This window comes from Lissotriton helveticus, chromosome 2_1 (assembly GCF_964261635.1).
Source record: "Lissotriton helveticus chromosome 2_1, aLisHel1.1, whole genome shotgun sequence".
Lineage (NCBI taxonomy): Eukaryota > Metazoa > Chordata > Amphibia > Caudata > Salamandridae > Lissotriton > Lissotriton helveticus.
The window spans coordinates 865,590,087-865,609,895 of NC_136059.1; positions in this window are offsets into that span (position 1 = coordinate 865,590,087).

Below are 19,809 nucleotides of genomic sequence, written 5' to 3' on the forward strand. Positions count from 1 at the left end.
GCCGTACCACGCATCCGAAGAGCCACCGCCGGAGGAAGATCCTTCTCTTACCTGGCCGCCAAGACATGGAACTCCCTCCCCATCCACCTTCGGCTGACCCAGGACCATCTCGCCTTCAGGAAACAACTCAAGACCTGGCTGTTCGAGCAGTAGCTTCCCCCTTCCCCAAGCGCCTTGAGACCCTCCCGGGTGAGTAGTGCGCTATACAAATGGTTTGATTGATTGATTGATTGATTGAATGATTCAAGATCCAGGGTCCCTGATGCTGGCCGTGGAAGGGTCACGGACAGGAGCAGACAGGCTTGCCTTTGGCACACCTTAAGCACGGCCACCATTAAATAGGGCAGGGGGAAGGAAGCGCAGCCGGGAGGTGGGAGCGGGTGATGGCATGGGGAATGGGCCACAAGGGGGGTCAGCGGCAGGAAGGGCGGTATAAACAAATACCACAAGGAGTTACAGTGAAGGCACAAACAGAATACAACAAGGAGTTACAATGAAGGCAAACAGAAGCAACAAGTAGTTATAATGAAGGCAGACAAAAACAATGAGGAGTTACAATAAAGGCACAATGCATACACAGGGGACAAATTGGGCAACTGGGGAGGAATAAGGCAGCTGACATTGGGCAACACTTTACAGAAAGCACAAAATGCACGGAAACAAAGAGGTAATTACAATGGGCAGCACTCACCAAGGCACAATGAGCACATTTGCAGGGATTAAAAGGGAGCGAGGCACAGACAGAGAGCAGGAGGGCCTCGAACACCTACCAGGAGGAGGTGTCTGGGGCAGCGGCAGGCAACGGTACATCGGAGCTGCTGGGGCAGAGAGCGGGACTCTGGCCAGGAGGTCAGAGGTCCTGCTCGGTCGTCCTAACAGCTGCCGCTATTAAATAGGGCAGGGGGAGAAAAGCACAGCTGCGAGGCGGTAGCGAGCATTGGCAGGGGGTTGGGCCACAGGGGGGCATAAACAGAATACAATGAGGAGTTACAATAAAAGCAAACAGAAGCAACGAGGAGTTACAATGAAGGCAGACAAAAACAACGAGGAGTTACAATAAAGGCACAATGCGGACACAGGGGACAAATAGGGCAACTGGGGAGAAATAAGGCAACTGACAATGGGCAACACTTTACAGAAGGCACAAAGAGTGACTGAACTACTACTCCTCTCTCTAAATAATAAACCTTCACTTATCCAAGATTGAATCAAGAAATTTGATGCACTAAACTTCTCTCTCTTACTCTCAGACTCTGTAGTGTCTCAGGGTATCACACTGGACATAACCATCTCAATGAAGGAACACAATAACAAATCAGCCAAAGGAGCAGTGTACACATGAAAATATCTAAAGAAAATAAAACTGTCAATTCGCCCTGGAGACCTTTAGATTGCAGTTCAAGTACTAGTTCTCTCGAAACACCATCATCTCTGGATCTCTGAAAAGGTACCTTGCGCCTCTCAGTGCAACCCTCAATACGGCTGCCAGACTCTTCAAACAAATCAAACGGTTTGATCACATCTCACCTGCCCTCAAGAGTCTTATCTGGCTTCACAGTGAAGGAAGATGCATCTGCAAGACAGCGTATATAACTCACAAAGCCCTTCATACTAAGAACCACAAATACCTAGATGCTAAACCATTAATAGCAGGAAGAAGCAAGGCACTGAGAAGCTCAAACTCACTTCTACTCTTACCTCCAAAGATGGAGAAGAATTCATCCCAGGCTTGCTCTTTCTCAGAAAATGCTTCTAAGATCTGGAAATCACTACCTAAGGATCTCAGCGGTAATCCCTCCTTGTCCTGCTTCAAACAAGACCTTAAATTGCTACTGCCTAACAACTACTTCAACATGATTACAATCTGAGTCAATACATCCCAAATATACAACCCAAAATATACAACCCTCATCGTCTGGATCCCTCATTGTGGTTGCATGATGACTCGCTCAGTCTCTTATCTGTCATAACACCGTTACATGATTGCTGGATTGTTATACACTCTTGTGACTGATTTGACTTCCTTAATGTTGCATTGTTGTCTACTCTTTTTTTGACTGTTTTGACCCTCGCATCCTCCCATGTAGTTCGAATAAGCTTATCCACATAGCATGTACAACGCTCTGATACTTTCGAGTCTAGCTAGTGCTATATAAAATTCAGAAATAGATCATTATATTTTTTAGATTGGTTGCTATAAATATATCCAAGGTCTTCCTGATGTTATAGAGGTTCACTGACCAAGGGGTTCTGATCTGTGATTGTAAATGCATTTGATTAGGTGGTGAAATGATCCCTCTGTGGCTATATACATCAACAGGACCAATAGTTTATGATTCTTTGCCAAGCTTTAATTTAATATCTGTGAGGCACAGCTCCAATCTTAAAACACTGTTGACTGTTCCTTTTGGAAGCAAAAGCCGGCCTTTCCAAATATTAATCTCAATGGTCTGTAAACGATGTATGTTATTCTTATCGCGTATTTCACTGCCACAAAGCAAACGGTTTACTATTTTTAAACTAAAGGACTTTCAGCTAGATTTATCAAGCTTAATTGCGCTCGCAAAGGGCTAGATTCTGAGAATCTGGCCCTTTGCGAATGCAATTTTTGCATTTGGGATTCATCATCCCAAATGCAAAATTCGCTAATAAAAAATTCGCACATTTGCGAGGAATTGCATTTAAGGAATCTCTATTTGAGATTCCTTAAATGCAATTCATGAACCATTTTGAAATTGCGAAATCGCAATTTAGGACCGCTATTTACCACGAAGTCAAACCTCGTGGTAAATAGCTAAAACTGAGAAAAATGCATTTAAATGCATTTTTCTAAGTTGCATGTTACACACACACATGTCCTTTGGACATGTGTGTGCACAACATCAGTGTAAATTCACATTTCAGGGGTGCTATTAGACACCCCTGCACCCTTGAAATCGCATCCTTATTTGCGATTAGCAAATTGCTAATCGCAAATAAGGAATAACTCCCCATTCATTCCTATGGGCCTTTAGTCCCATAGGAATGAATGGGGAGTTATTCCTTATTTGCGATTAGCAATTTGCTAATCGCAAATAAGGAATGTGTAGGAATCACAATTTAATTAGCAATTAGCAATTCCTACATGAATCCCGCAAGTCCTTAATAGCGATTCCTTATGAATCGCTATTAAAGACTCGCAAAACGGCCCTTTCATGAATCTGGCAGTTTATTGAATTCTTTTACAGACATCTGGCCCAAAACAGAGTGTTTCTTTTTTTGTGAATCTTCTGCAGCCTTAGCTTTTTCTTCATGTGTCCATGTGCCCTTTAGGATGATATGTTCTTTTTAGAAAGAATGCTCAAACATTTGTACTCATTTGCTATGTACAGTCTGTCTCGATTTAGCCACTATTTTACCTTACTATGCCCACCTTACAGCAATGTATTAAGAAAAAAGAAGCTGGCCTAAAATGCGACCTTGCCTGAGACCATTGGGCATGTTGATTTTCCTTAATAAGGCACCATTACTCCCCAAGTCAACACAGTCCAAGCTCCTTCATCGAACTGAATCAATAAACCCAGCAGTATATTGCAATTTATTTCCCATCAAAATAAATGAAAGAAGGTATCAAATGCCAAAGATAGGTCTATGTACATGACATAGAATGATTTGTTTATTTTTAAAGAATTTTCTTTCACTAGTAGCTACAAATGCAAAGCATCCTTCTACCGTGGAATGTCCAACCAGATTCCTAATTGCGCTATTAGTAGGATTTACTCTTTTTCTATCCAGTCTTCAAGGGTGTGTAGAGGGTGCTTTGTGTAGATTTTATTCAGGATATCTAAGAGTGTTGTCATACTGTAGTTTTGCTGGAATAGGGCATGCCCCCTTTTTAACAATGGAGACTCCTATACTACCTTTCCACGTCTCCAGAATGTATTTGCCACATACTATGGAAGCCATCAAAGGTGTTAGGACTCAGGTCCATAGGTGGATGGGCAGTTTTAGTATATCTGCTGATAAACCATCTGCTCCTTTTAAAGAGATTTTTAAATTCCTTACACTTTTTTATATTTTCTTTATGATAAAGTTGAAAACGTTGACGCAAATTCTACCACACAATAACATATAAATGCACTAAACATTAAACCTGAAAATGCATAATAAGTTCAACGTTAGAAAATGTGCCTTTATTTAACATACAAAAGTGAAAAATGCTGTTTGTTTTCTGCAGAAAGCTTCCATTTCTGGTGTTCATCACTTGCTAGGCCACATGGCTAATTTATTCTGCTCTATCCTTTTGAAAACAATAATGCTTTTAAATAAAATAGTTATTTAACATTATAATCGAACTCTAGGTCTTGACTTGTTGTGAAATGCCCTGTGTCCCAACAAAATGTATTCTTCCTTCCCTCACACCATATGACGTTACTTTAATTAGTTTTTCTATGCATAATGAACACGTATTAAATGAGGGGAAAATGCTTGCTGAAGCTTACATTTATGATATAACCAGGACATATGAGCATTTTAATGTTTCATTTCATAGAAAAGTTAATTTTTATACAGTGAGAAACCAGACAGCTAAAAGAGTAAGCTTGTGAAAGGTTCTCATAAGAACCTTCGTAGATGTAACTTCCTGAACTTCGTTGTAGCCATTTCTAACTGACTTCATGCTGGCATGAACTTTTACTGTAGGAAACGAAGGCAAAGGGGATGGGCCATCAGAAGTCTTCTTACCACCGGTTGATGCTGAGGAAACACACCTGTTTTTGCGCAAGGTTTGGCCTTATTTTTCTCCATCCCTGGTTTTACAAAATGCCCCTTTGTATTTTTACTAGACTAAGATGCAAGGCTTCTAACATTACTAAGAATATATTCATATTCCAACAGTATTTCAGCCATTAAGTTCCCCTGATAGACTTTCAGCTGTTCCTCAATCATTTGTAGCATCTGTCTCTTTAGTTTTGCTGACAAAATTATACCACATGAGTTTTTTTACATGGATTGTGGAGTGAATTTGCAAAGGTGTCTCATTTAGTAATAGTACAGCCTAGAGTTAATAATACGAGTTTATGGTTGCTATTTGCCAATTCCCCAATTTTCTAATAATGTACTGAGTAGAAGTCGCCAGTTGAGATTATGACATAATCAATAGGTGAAGACACCTTGCCAATCTCATAGGTGTGTCTTTCAGGATCATCTTCTTTCGATCTTGTATTTTATTATGGACATTCAAGTAATACCATCACCAGCCTTGACTATAAATTAATGAGTTGGAAATTGATTATTTTTTTCCCTGTTTGGTTTGGAACATATTATGAGTTAAAGAATTTGAGATTTCTACATTGATGTCGCCAACAAAGAAAATTGAAGCGGTCGGAAATCTTGGGTTTAGGCTCTCTAGCAGAAGGAGCTTCTATTTAATCGTTTATCCTGTACTTTATTTGGAGAAACATATGTGTTCAAAATGATCAGTTCTCTTTCAACTTGATTCAGGTGCACCAGTTTGAATGTTAATTTTTTAGTCTGATTGTTATAAATCTGTAAATTCATTTTGAATTCTTGTACTCCAGAGGCCATATTTATCATATTTTACAGCAAGCAATACAACAAGACACCTTGCTGCTCTGTGTGAAATGGAGAGGGCAGCAATGCACCATGTCTATCAAGACATGACGCATTCCTGCTCTGTACCTGCACTGATGCACAACCTGCTGTCTAGCATCCAGCACATGCACCCTTGCACCATGGTGCAAGGGGTCCTGCTTTACAGAAATGATTTTTTTTTGCACAGGAAGGGGGACCTTCCAGCACAAAAACTATTCTTTGAAGCTTTTTTCCGCTTTATGGGTCTGATGCAGAGTGCAGCACATGTAGAAAGTGGACAAAATGCTAAATAAAGATAATGCTCACCGTTATACCTTTCTTGGGAAGGTGTAGCATGTTGATGCATTCCCAGATCGGGCAATGCTTCAGAATCCATGGGTGGATGCATGGGAACACCCTGCTCCGTCCATGAAATGCCTCCCTAGGGCACAGGAGCGTAAGGCAGCGACCTGAACTACTTTCCAGTACTCAAGATTTACCAAGTCACGCAGGGTCACGGAAGGTGGCCTTGCATTGCTTGTTAATCTCATTTAGGTTTTGCATCATCCTTGCAATACCTTGCGTGAAGCAAGCGCAATGCAAAGCTTTGATAAATATGGCCCCTGATGTCTTTCTTAACTGCCACCAAGATTGAAAACCCCCCAGCTGGCCTACCAAAGTTTCCTTTCACTGCATTCAAATTATATGATAAGAAGTTGCTTATAATTACATTTTGCATTTCCCGTGTTTCATGTAGAATGATAACTGTGAAATCCTAATCTTTTAGTGTACTAGTCAGAGATTTTCAGTTATTTCACAGACCCATGATGTTCCAAGACAAATTGTACATCAAACCATTATCAGCATATCCAGGATACAGGTTTAAAGACCTGTGTCCATGGATTGATTGCCGTTGAGATCTAATTCCAGTCTAGGGGGCTTATTTACAAGTTCCAGAGAAGCGCATTCCTTGACACTTGTGTAGATTAGTCAGAAGTGGTTTGTTTTCATTATGACTATCCACCCATTTACAAGCCCACTTAGCTGCAGGTGCGTTACTATTTTTGATGCATTGGCCATAATTACAAGGCCACGTAAAGTCACCCTGTGTGACTTTTCGCGGCTTTGTAAACATGGGCTCCTTTCAACCATTACTCTGCATGAGAGGGGCGTTTCAAGGGAGTTGCTGTGGGTTTACCTACCAACATCCATAGAACCTGACACATTTACAGAGTGTCATAAACCTGGTAATGCGTGGAGGCATAGGAGTGGTACAACGAGATAAAATACTTCTATTAGTCCTAGTCCTTTGCTCTTTCTATGTGTGCTACATTCTGCAGCACACATAGCAGGAGCAAAACACCGTTAATTATTGTTTTGGGCAGAAGGGTGTCCCTTCCTGCACAACAACAATCATCCCTGTAACACAGACATCTTGCACCATGGCGCAAGTTGAGTTGGTGCCTGGCTGCTGTTTGTACGCCGGGGCAGGGGAGAAGGGCAGGAACGCGCCATATTTTATAGCTACAGTGTATTTCTGCCCTTTTATTTTGACACACTGCAACACAGCAGGAAGGCTTGCTGCTCTGCCATGCGTCAAAATACAGTAAAAGAGGCCCACGATACTTTCATTGTTTCTTGGTCCCTACAAATATGGTATATTTCCTTTCCTGCCTCAATGTAAGCTAAAATGCGTTTTCCAAGTCACCATTCTTTGTGTCTACATGATTCACAGGGGTGGTGGCTTCTGTACTCACTTTATAATTTGATACAAATAAACAAGTTTTCTAACAGATAACTTCACATCACAAGGATCCCGATGACAGCATAGAATTTTTTTTTAAAAGGTACAAACAGTATCCTACCCAGTGGAAATCGCCATGAATTAAAATAGCCTTGGGTTGCATAGTGCAACGATTGAACTACTTTATTTAGCAGCCATATATGTTTATCTTTTGTCAAGAATGTTATGTGTACGTAGCAAAATATATCGCGATACAAAAGGGGATGATGGACGGAGCGTTTGAACAAATCAAACATTCACCCCCAGTCAACTGATCTAGGTTTAATCCATCACCATTCTTTAGTTCACTCAGCCACCCCAGTTCAGACATGACTATATGCAAATCAGTCTGACCTTGTGCCTCGTGGGAACAGTCCAGCCCGAACTGCCAAGCCATGTCTTCCCTGGACCGGAAACAAGCATCCTGGGACTGGTTTCGGATTCATAATCCTCATCAGCCAGGCTATCTTGAATCCAGTGGCCAAGTGAACAAGGGACTCACGTCTGAGCATACCCTGCCACACTTAGGGCGAACAAAGCAATACAAAAGGGGATGATGGACGGAGCGTTTGAACAAATCAAACACTCACCCCCAGTCAACTGATCTGGGTTTAATCCATCACCATTCCTTAGTTCACTGAGCCACCCCAGTTCAGACATGGCTATATGCAAATCAGTCTGACCCTGTGCCTCGTGGGAACAGTCCAGCCCGAACTGCCAAGCCATGTCTTCCCTGGACCGGAAACAAGCATCCTGGGACCGGTTTCGGATTCATAATCCTCATCAGCCAGGCTATCTTGAATCCAGTGGCCAAGTGAACAAGGGACTCACGTCTGAGCATACCCTGCCACACTTAGGGCGAACAAAGCGATACAAAAGGGGATGATGGACGGAGCGTTTGAACAAATCAAACACTCACCCCCAGTCAGCTGATCTGGGTTTCATCCATCACCATTCTTTAGTTCACTCAGCCACCCCAGATCAGACATGGCTATATGCAAATCAGTCTGACCCTGTGCCTCGTGGGAACAGTCCAGCCCGAACTGCCAATCCATGTCTTCCCTGGACCGGAAACAAGCATCCTGGGACCGGTTTCGGATTCATAATCCTCATCAGCCAGGCTATCTTGAATCCAGTGGCCAAGTGAACAATGGGACTCACGTCTGAGCATACCTTGCCACACTTAGGGCGAACAAAGCGATACAAAAAGAGATGATGGACGGAGCGTTTGAACAAATCAAACACTCACCCCCAGTCAACTGATCTGGGTTTAATCCATCATCATTCTTTAGTTCACTCAGCCACCCCAGTTCAGACATGGCTATATGCAAATCAGTCTGACCCTGTGCCTCGTCGGAACAGTCCAGCCCGAACTGCCAAGCCATGTCTTCCCTGGACTGGAAACAAGCATCCTGGGACCGGTTTCGGATTCATAATCCTCATCAGCCAGGCTATCTTGAATCCAGTGGCCAAGTGAACAAGGGACTCACGTCTGAGCATACCCTGCCACACTTAGGGCGAACAAAGCGATACAAAAGGGGATGATGGACGGAGCGTTTGAACAAATCAAACACTCACCCCCAGTCAACTGATCTGGGTTTAATCCATCACCATTCTTTAGTTCACTGAGCCACCCCAGTTCAGACATGGCTATATGCAAATCAGTCTGACCCTGTGCCTCGTGGGAACAGTCCAGCCCGAACTGCCAAGCCATGTCTTCCCTGGACTGGAAACAAGCATCCTGGGACCGGTTTCGGATTCATAATCCTCATCATTCAGGCTATCTTGAATCCAGTGGCCAAGTGAACAAGGGACTCACGTCTGAGCATACCCTGCCACACTTAGGGCGAACAAAGCGATACAAAAGGGGATGATGGACGGAGCGTTTGAACAAATCAAACACTCACCCCCAGTCAGCTGATCTGGGTTTAATCCATCACCATTCTTTAGTTCACTCAACCACCCCAGATCAGACATGGCTATATGCAAATCAGTCTGACCCTGTGCCTCGTGGGAACAGTCCAGCCCGAACTGCCAAGCCATGTCTTCCCTGGACCGGAAACAAGCATCCTGGGACCGGTTTCGGATTCATAATCCTCATCAGCCAGGCTATCTTGAATCCAGTGGCCAAGTGAACAAGGGACTCACGTCTGAGCATACCCTGCCACACTTAGGGCGAACAAAGCGATAAAAAAGGCGATGATGGACGGAGCGTTTGAACAAATCAAACACTCACCCCCAGTCAGCTGATCTGGGTTTAATCCATCACCATTCTTTAGTTCACTCAGCCACCCCAGTTCAGACATGGCTATATGCAAATCAGTCTGACCCTGTGCCTCGTGGGAACAGTCAAGCCCGAACTGCCAAGCCATGTCTTCCCTGGACCGGAAACAAGCATCCTGGGACCGGTTTCGGATTCATAATCCTCATCAGCCAGGCTATCTGGAATCCAGTGGCCAAGTGAACAAGGGACTCACGTCTGAGCATACCCTGCCACACTTAGGGCGAACAAAGCGATACAAAAGGGGATGATGGACGGAGCGTTTGAACAAATCAAACACTCACCCCCAGTCAACTGATCTAGGTTTAATCCATCACCATTCTTTAGTTCACTCAGCCACCCCAGTTCAGACATGACTATATGCAAATCAGTCTGACCCTGTGCCTCGTGGGAACAGTCCAGCCCGAACTGCCAAGCCATGTCTTCCCTGGACCGGAAACAAGCATCCTGGGACCGGTTTCGGATTCATAATCCTCATCAGCCAGGCTATCTTGAATCCAGTGGCCAAGTGAACAAGGGACTCACGTCTGAGCATACCCTGCCACACTTAGGGCGAACAAAGCGATACAAAAGGGGATGATGGACGGAGCGTTTGAACAAATCAAACACTCACCCCCAGTCAGCCTATCTGGGTTTAATCCATCACCATTCTTTAGTTCACTCAGCCACCCCAGATCAGACATGGCTATATGCAAATCAGTCTGACCCTGTGCCTCGTGGGAACAGTCCAGCCCGAACTGCCAAGCCATGTCTTCCCTGGACCGGAAACAAGCATCCTGAGACCGGTTTCGGATTCATAATCCTCATCAGCCAGGCTATCTTGAATCCAGTGGCCAAGTGAACAAGGGACTCACGTCTGAGCATACCCTGCCACACTTAGGGCGAACAAAGCGATACAAAAGGGGATGATGGACGGAGCGTGTGAACAAATCAAACACTCACCCCCAGTCAGCTGATCTGGGTTTAATCCATCACCATTCTTTAGTTCACTCAGCCACCCCAGATCAGACAAGGCTATATGCAAATCAGTCTGACCCTGTGCCTCGTGGGAACAGTCCAGCCCGAACTGCCAAGCCATGTCTTCCCTGGACCGGAAACAAGCATCCTGGGACCGGTTTCGGATTCATAATCCTCATCAGCCAGGCTATCTTGAATCCAGTGGCCAAGTGAACAAGGGACTCACGTCTGAGCATACCCTGCCACACTTAGGGCGAACAAAGCGATACAAAAGGGGATGATGGACGGAGCGTTTGAACAAATCAAACACTCACCCCCAGTCAGCTGATCTGGGTTTAATCCATCACCATTCTTTAGTTCACTCAGCCACCCCAGATCAGACATGGCTATATGCAAATCAGTCTGACCCTGTGCCTCGTGGGAACAGTCCAGCCCGAACTGCCAATCCATGTCTTCCCTGGACCGGAAACAAGCATCCTGGGACCGGTTTCGGATTCATAATCCTCATCAGCCAGGCTATCTTGAATCCAGTGGCCAAGTGAACAAGGGACTCACGTCTGAGCATACCTTGCCACACTTAGGGCGAACAAAGCGATACAAAAGGAGATGATGGACGGAGCGTTTGAACAAATCAAACACTCACCCCCAGTCAACTGATCTGGGTTTAATCCATCATCATTCTTTAGTTCACTCAGCCACCTTAGTTCAGACATGGCTATATGCAAATCAGTCTGACCCTGTGCCTCGTCGGAACAGTCCAGCTTGAACTGCCAAGCCATGTCTTCCCTGGACTGGAAACAAGCATCCTGGGACCGGTTTCGGATTCATAATCCTCATCAGCCAGGCTATCTTGAATCCAGTGGCCAAGTGAACAAGGGACTCATGTCTGAGCATACCCTGCCACACTTAGGGCGAACAAAGCGATACAAAAGGGGATGATGGACGGAGCGTTTGAACAAATCAAACACTCACCCCCAGTCAACTGATCTGGGTTTAATCCATCACCATTCTTTAGTTCACTGAGCCACCCCAGTTCAGACATGGCTATATGCAAATCAGTCTGACCCTGTGCCTCGTGGGAACAGTCCAGCCCGAACTGCCAAGCCATGTCTTCCCTGGACCGGAAACAAGCATCCTGGGACCGGTTTCGGATTCATAATCCTCATCATTCAGGCTATCTTGAATCCAGTGGCCAAGTGAACAAGGGACTCACGTCTGAGCATACCCTGCCACACTTAGGGCGAACAAAGCGATACAAAAGGGGATGATGGACGGAGCGTTTGAACAAATCAAACACTCACCCCCAGTCAGCTGATCTGGGTTTAATCCATCACCATTCTTTAGTTCACTCAACCACCCCAGATCAGACATGGCTATATGCAAATCAGTCTGACCCTGTGCCTCGTGGGAACAGTCCAGCCCGAACTGCCAAGCCATGTCTTCCCTGGACCGGAAACAAGCATCCTGGGACCGGTTTCGGATTCATAATCCTCATCAGCCAGGCTATCTTGAATCCAGTGGCCAAGTGAACAAGGGACTCACGTCTGAGCATACCCTGCCACACTTAGGGCGAACAAAGCGATACAAAAGGCGATGATGGACGGAGCGTTTGAACAAATCAAACACTCACCCCCAGTCAGCTGATCTGGGTTTAATCCATCACCATTCTTTAGTTCACTCAGCCACCCCAGATCAGACATGGCTATATGCAAATCAGTCTGACCTTGTGCCTCGTGGGAACAGTCCAGCCCGAACTGCCAATCCATGTCTTCCCTGGACCGGAAACAAGCATCCTGGGACCGGTTTCGGATTCATAATCCTCATCAGCCAGGCTATCTTGAATCCAGTGGCCAAGTGAACAAGGGACTCACGTCTGAGCATACCTTGCCACACTTAGGGCGAACAAAGTGAAACAAAAGGGGATGATGGACGGAGCGTTTGAACAAATCAAACACTCACCCCCAGTCAACTGATCTGGGTTTAATCCATCACCATTCTTTAGTTCACTCAGCCACCCCAGTTCAGACATGGCTATATGCAAATCAGTCTGACCCTGTGCCTCGTGGGAACAGTCAAGCCCGAACTGCCAAGTCATGTCTTCCCTGGACCGGAAACAAGCATCCTGGGACCGGTTTCGGATTCATAATCCTCATCAGCCAGGCTATCTGGAATCCAGTGGCCAAGTGAACAAGGGACTCACGTCTGAGCATACCCTGCCACACTTAGGGCGAACAAAGCGATACAAAAGGGGATGATGGACGGAGCGTTTGAACAAATCAAACACTCACCCCCAGTCAACTGATCTAGGTTTAATCCATCACCATTCTTTAGTTCACTCAGCCACCCCAGTTCAGACATGGCTATATGCAAATCAGTCTGACCCTGTGCCTCGTGGGAACAGTCCAGCCCGAACTGCCAAGCCATGTCTTCCCTGGACCGGAAACAAGCATCCTGGGACCGGTTTCGGATTCATAATCCTCATCAGCCAGGCTATCTTGAATCCAGTGGCCAAGTGAACAAGGGACTCACGTCTGAGCATACCCTGCCACACTTAGGGCGAACAAAGCGATACAAAAGGGGATGATGGACGGAGCGTTTGAACAAATCAAACACTCACCCCCAGTCAGCTGATCTGGGTTTAATCCATCACCATTCTTTAGTTCACTCAGCCACCCCAGATCAGACATGGCTATATGCAAATCAGTCTGACCCTGTGCCTCGTGGGAACAGTCCAGCCCGAACTGCCAAGCCATGTCTTCCCTGGACCGGAAACAAGCATCCTGAGACCGGTTTCGGATTCATAATCCTCATCAGCCAGGCTATCTTGAATCCAGTGGCCAAGTGAACAAGGGACTCACGTCTGAGCATACCCTGCCACACTTAGGGCGAACAAAGCGATACAAAAGGGGATGATGGAGAGCTTTTAAACAAATCAAACACTCACCCCCAGTCGGCTGATCTGGGTTTAATCCATCACCATTCTTTAGTTCACTCAGCCACCCCAGATCAGACATGGCTATATGCAAATCAGTCTGACCCTGTGCTTCGTGGGAACAGTCCAGCCCGAACTGCCAATCCATGTCTTCCCTGGACCGGAAACAAGCATCCTGGGACCGGTTTCGGATTCATAATCCTCATCAGCCAGGCTATCTTGAATCCAGTGGCCAAGTGAACAAGGGACTCACGTCTGAGCATACCTTGCCACACTTAGGGCGAACAAAGGGATACAAAAGGGGATGATGGACGGAGCGTTTGAACAAATCAAACACTCACCCCCAGTCAACTGATCTGGGTTTAATCCATCACCATTCTTTAGTTCACTCAGCCACCCCAGTTCAGACATGGCTATATGCAAATCAGTCTGACCCTGTGCCTCGTGGGAACAGTCCAGCCCGAACTGCCAAGCCATGTCTTCCCTGGACCGGAAACAAGCATCCTGGGACCGGTTTCGGATTCATAATCCTCATCAGCCAGGCTATCTTGAATCCAGTGGCCAAGTGAATAAGGGACTCACGTCTGAGCATACCCTGCCACACTTAGGGTGAACAAAGCGATACAAAAGGGGATGATGGACGGAGCGTTTGAACAAATCAAACACTCACCCCCAGTCAACTGATCTAGGTTTAATCCATCACCATTCGTTAGTTCCCTCAGCCACCCCAGTTCAGACATGACTATATGCAAATCAGTCTGACCCTGTGCCTCGTGGGAACAGTCCAGCCCGAACTGCCAAGCCATGTCTTCCCTGGACCGGAAACAAGCATCCTGGGACCGGTTTCGGATTCATAATCCTCATCAGCCAGGCTATCTTGAATCCAGTGGCCAAGTGAACAAGGGACTCACGTCTGTGCATACCCTGCCACACTTAGGGCGAACAAAGGGATACAAAAGGGGATGATGGACGGAGCGTTTGAACAAATCAAACACTCACCCCCAGTCAACTGATCTGGGTTTAATCCATCACCATTCTTTAGTTCACTGAGCCACCCCAGTTCAGACATGGCTATATGCAAATCAGTCTGACCCTGTGCCTCGTGGGAACAGTCCAGCCCGAACTGCCAAGCCATGTCTTCCCTGGACCGGAAACAAGCATCCTGGGACCGGTTTCGGATTCATAATCCTCATCAGCCAGGCTATCTTGAATCCAGTGGCCAAGTGAACAAGGGACTCACGTCTGAGCATACCCTGCCACACTTAGGGCGAACAAAGCGATACAAAAGGGGATGATGGACGGAGCGTTTGAACAAATCAAACACTCACCCCCAGTCAGCTGATCTGGGTTTAATCCATCACCATTCTTTAGTTCACTCAGCCACCCCAGATCAGACATGGCTATATGCAAATCAGTCTGACCCTGTGCCTCGTGGGAACAGTCCAGCCCGAACTGCCAATCCATGTCTTCACTGGACCGGAAACAAGCATCCTGGGACCGGTTTCGGATTCATAATCCTCATCAGCCAGGCTATCTTGAATCCAGTGGCCAAGTGAACAAGGGACTCACGTCTGAGCATACCCTGCCACACTTAGGGCGAACAAAGCGATACAAAAGGGGATGATGGACGGAGCGTTTGAACAAATCAAACACTCACCCCCAGTCAACTGATCTGGGTTTAATCCATCACCATTCTTTAGTTCACTCAGCCACCCCAGTTCAGACATGGCTATATGCAAATCAGTCTGACCCTGTGCCTCGTGGGAACAGTCCAGCCCGAACTGCCAAGCCATGTCTTCCCTGGACCCGAAACAAGCATCCTTGCACCGGTTTCGGATTCATAATCCTCATCAGCCAGGCTATCTTGAATCCAGTGGCCAAGTGAACAAGGGACTCACGTCTGAGCATACCCTGCCACACTTAGGGCGAACAGAGCGATACAAAAGGGGATGATGGACGGAGCGTTTGAACAAATCAAACACTCACCCCCAGTCAACTGATCTGGGTTTAATCCATCACCATTCTTTAGTTCACTCAGCCACCCCAGTTCAGACATGGCTATATGCAAATCAGTCTGACCCTGTGCCTCGTGGGAACAGTCCAGCCCGAACTGCCAAGCCATGTCTTCCCTGGACCGGAAACAAGCATCCTGGGACCGGTTTCGGATTCATAATCCTCATCAGCCAGGCTATCTTGAATCCAGTGGCCAAGTGAACAAGGGACTCACGTCTGAGCATACCCTGCCACACTTAGGGCGAACAAAGCGATACAAAAGGGGATGATGGACGGAGCGTTTGAACAAATCAAACACTCACCCCCAGTCAGCTGATCTGGGTTTAATCCATCACCATTCTTTAGTTCACTCAGCCACCCCAGATCAGACATGGCTATATGCAAATCAGTCTGACCCTGTGCCTCGTGGGAACAGTCCAGCCCGAACTGCCAAGCCATGTCTTCCCTGGACCGGAAACAAGCATCCTGAGACCGGTTTCGGATTCATAATCCTCATCAGCCAGGCTATCTTGAATCCAGTGGCCAAGTGAACAAGGGACTCACGTCTGAGCATACCCTGCCACACTTAGGGCGAACAAAGCGATACAAAAGGGGATGATGGAGAGCTTTTAAACAAATCAAACACTCACCCCCAGTCGGCTGATCTGGGTTTAATCCATCACCATTCTTTAGTTCACTCAGCCACCCCAGATCAGACATGGCTATATGCAAATCAGTCTGACCCTGTGCTTCGTGGGAACAGTCCAGCCCGAACTGCCAATCCATGTCTTCCCTGGACCGGAAACAAGCATCCTGGGACCGGTTTCGGATTCATAATCCTCATCAGCCAGGCTATCTTGAATCCAGTGGCCAAGTGAACAAGGGACTCACGTCTGAGCATACCTTGCCACACTTAGGGCGAACAAAGGGATACAAAAGGGGATGATGGACGGAGCGTTTGAACAAATCAAACACTCACCCCCAGTCAACTGATCTGGGTTTAATCCATCACCATTCTTTAGTTCACTCAGCCACCCCAGTTCAGACATGGCTATATGCAAATCAGTCTGACCCTGTGCCTCGTGGGAACAGTCCAGCCCGAACTGCCAAGCCATGTCTTCCCTGGACCGGAAACAAGCATCCTGGGACCGGTTTCGGATTCATAATCCTCATCAGCCAGGCTATCTTGAATCCAGTGGCCAAGTGAATAAGGGACTCACGTCTGAGCATACCCTGCCACACTTAGGGTGAACAAAGCGATACAAAAGGGGATGATGGACGGAGCGTTTGAACAAATCAAACACTCACCCCCAGTCAACTGATCTAGGTTTAATCCATCACCATTCGTTAGTTCCCTCAGCCACCCCAGTTCAGACATGACTATATGCAAATCAGTCTGACCCTGTGCCTCGTGGGAACAGTCCAGCCCGAACTGCCAAGCCATGTCTTCCCTGGACCGGAAACAAGCATCCTGGGACCGGTTTCGGATTCATAATCCTCATCAGCCAGGCTATCTTGAATCCAGTGGCCAAGTGAACAAGGGACTCACGTCTGTGCATACCCTGCCACACTTAGGGCGAACAAAGGGATACAAAAGGGGATGATGGACGGAGCGTTTGAACAAATCAAACACTCACCCCCAGTCAACTGATCTGGGTTTAATCCATCACCATTCTTTAGTTCACTGAGCCACCCCAGTTCAGACATGGCTATATGCAAATCAGTCTGACCCTGTGCCTCGTGGGAACAGTCCAGCCCGAACTGCCAAGCCATGTCTTCCCTGGACCGGAAACAAGCATCCTGGGACCGGTTTCGGATTCATAATCCTCATCAGCCAGGCTATCTTGAATCCAGTGGCCAAGTGAACAAGGGACTCACGTCTGAGCATACCCTGCCACACTTAGGGCGAACAAAGCGATACAAAAGGGGATGATGGACGGAGCGTTTGAACAAATCAAACACTCACCCCCAGTCAGCTGATCTGGGTTTAATCCATCACCATTCTTTAGTTCACTCAGCCACCCCAGATCAGACATGGCTATATGCAAATCAGTCTGACCCTGTGCCTCGTGGGAACAGTCCAGCCCGAACTGCCAATCCATGTCTTCACTGGACCGGAAACAAGCATCCTGGGACCGGTTTCGGATTCATAATCCTCATCAGCCAGGCTATCTTGAATCCAGTGGCCAAGTGAACAAGGGACTCACGTCTGAGCATATCCTGCCACACTTAGGGCGAACAAAGCGATACAAAAGGGGATGATGGACGGAGCGTTTGAACAAATCAAACACTCACCCCCAGTCAACTGATCTGGGTTTAATCCATCACCATTCTTTAGTTCACTCAGCCACCCCAGTTCAGACATGGCTATATGCAAATCAGTCTGACCCTGTGCCTCGTGGGAACAGTCCAGCCCGAACTGCCAAGCCATGTCTTCCCTGGACCCGAAACAAGCATCCTTGCACCGGTTTCGGATTCATAATCCTCATCAGCCAGGCTATCTTGAATCCAGTGGCCAAGTGAACAAGGGACTCACGTCTGAGCATACCCTGCCACACTTAGGGCGAACAGAGCGATACAAAAGGGGATGATGGACGGAGCGTTTGAACAAATCAAACACTCACCCCCAGTCAACTGATCTGGGTTTAATCCATCACCATTCTTTAGTTCACTCAGCCACCCCAGTTCAGACATGACTATATGCAAATCAGTCTGACCCTGTGCCTCGTGGGAACAGTCCAGCCCGAACTGCTAAGCCATGTCTTCCCTGGACCGGAAACAAGCATCCTGGGACCGGTTTCGGATTCATAATCCTCATCAGCCAGGCTATCTTGAATCCAGTAGCCAAGTGAACAAGGGACTCACGTCTGAGCATACCCTGCCACACTTAGGGCGAACAAAGCGATACAAAAGGGGATGATGGACGGAGCGTTTGAACAAATCAAACACTCACCCCCAGTCAACTGATCTGGGTTTAATCCATCACCATTCTTTAGTTCACTGAGCCACCCCAGTTCAGACATGGCTATATGCAAATCAGTCTGACCCTGTGCCTCGTGGGAACAGTCCAGCCCGAACTGCCAACCCATGTCTTCCCTGGACCGGAAACAAGCATCCTGGGACCGGTTTCGGATTCATAATCCTCATCAGCCAGGCTATCTTGAATCCAGTGGCCAAGTGAACAAGGGACTCACGTCTGAGCATACCCTGCCACACTTAGGGCGAACAAAGCGATACAAAAGGGGATGATGGACGGAGCGTTTGAACAAATCAAACACTCACCCCCAGTCAGCTGATCTGGGTTTAATCCATCACCATTCTTTAGTTCACTCAGCCACCCCAGATCAGACATGGCTATATGCAAATCAGTCTGACCCTGTGCCTCGTGGGAACAGTCCAGCCCGAACTGCCAAGCCATGTCTTCCCTGGACCGGAAACAAGCATCCTGAGACCGGTTTCGGATTCATAATCCTCATCAGCCAGGCTATCTTGAATCCAGTGGCCAAGTAAACAAGGGACTCACGTCTGAGCATACCCTGCCACACTTAGGGCGAACAAAGCGATACAAAAGGGGATGATGGACGGAGCGTTTGAACAAATCAAACACTCACCCCCAGTCAGCTGATCTGGGTTTAATCCATCACCATTCTTTAGTTCTCTCAGCCACCCCAGATCAGACATGGTTATATGCAAATCAGTCTGACCCTGTGCCTCGTGGGAACAGTCCAGCCCGAACTGCCAATCCATGTCTTCACTGGACCGGAAACAAGCATCCTGGGACCGGTTTCGGATTCATAATCCTCATCAGCCAGGCTATCTTAAATCCAGTGGCCAAGTGAACAAGGGACTCACGTCTGAGCATACCCTGCCACACTTAGGGCGAACAAAGCGATACAAAAGGGGATGATGGACGGAGCGTTTGAACAAATCAAACACTCACCCCCAGTCAACTGATCTGGGTTTAATCCATCACCATTCTTTAGTTCACTCAGCCACCCCAGTTCAGACATGACTATATGCAAATCAGTCTGACCCTGTGCCTCGTGGGAACAGTCCAGCCCGAACTGCTAAGCCATGTCTTCCCTGGACCGGAAACAAGCATCCTGGGACCGGTTTCGGATTCATAATCCTCATCAGCCAGGCTATCTTGAATCCAGTGGCCAAGTGAACAAGGGACTCACGTCTGAGCATACCCTGCCACACTTAGGGCGAACAAAGCGATACAAAAGGGGATGATGGACGGAGCGTTTGAACAAATCAAACACTCACCCCCAGTCAACTGATCTGGGTTTA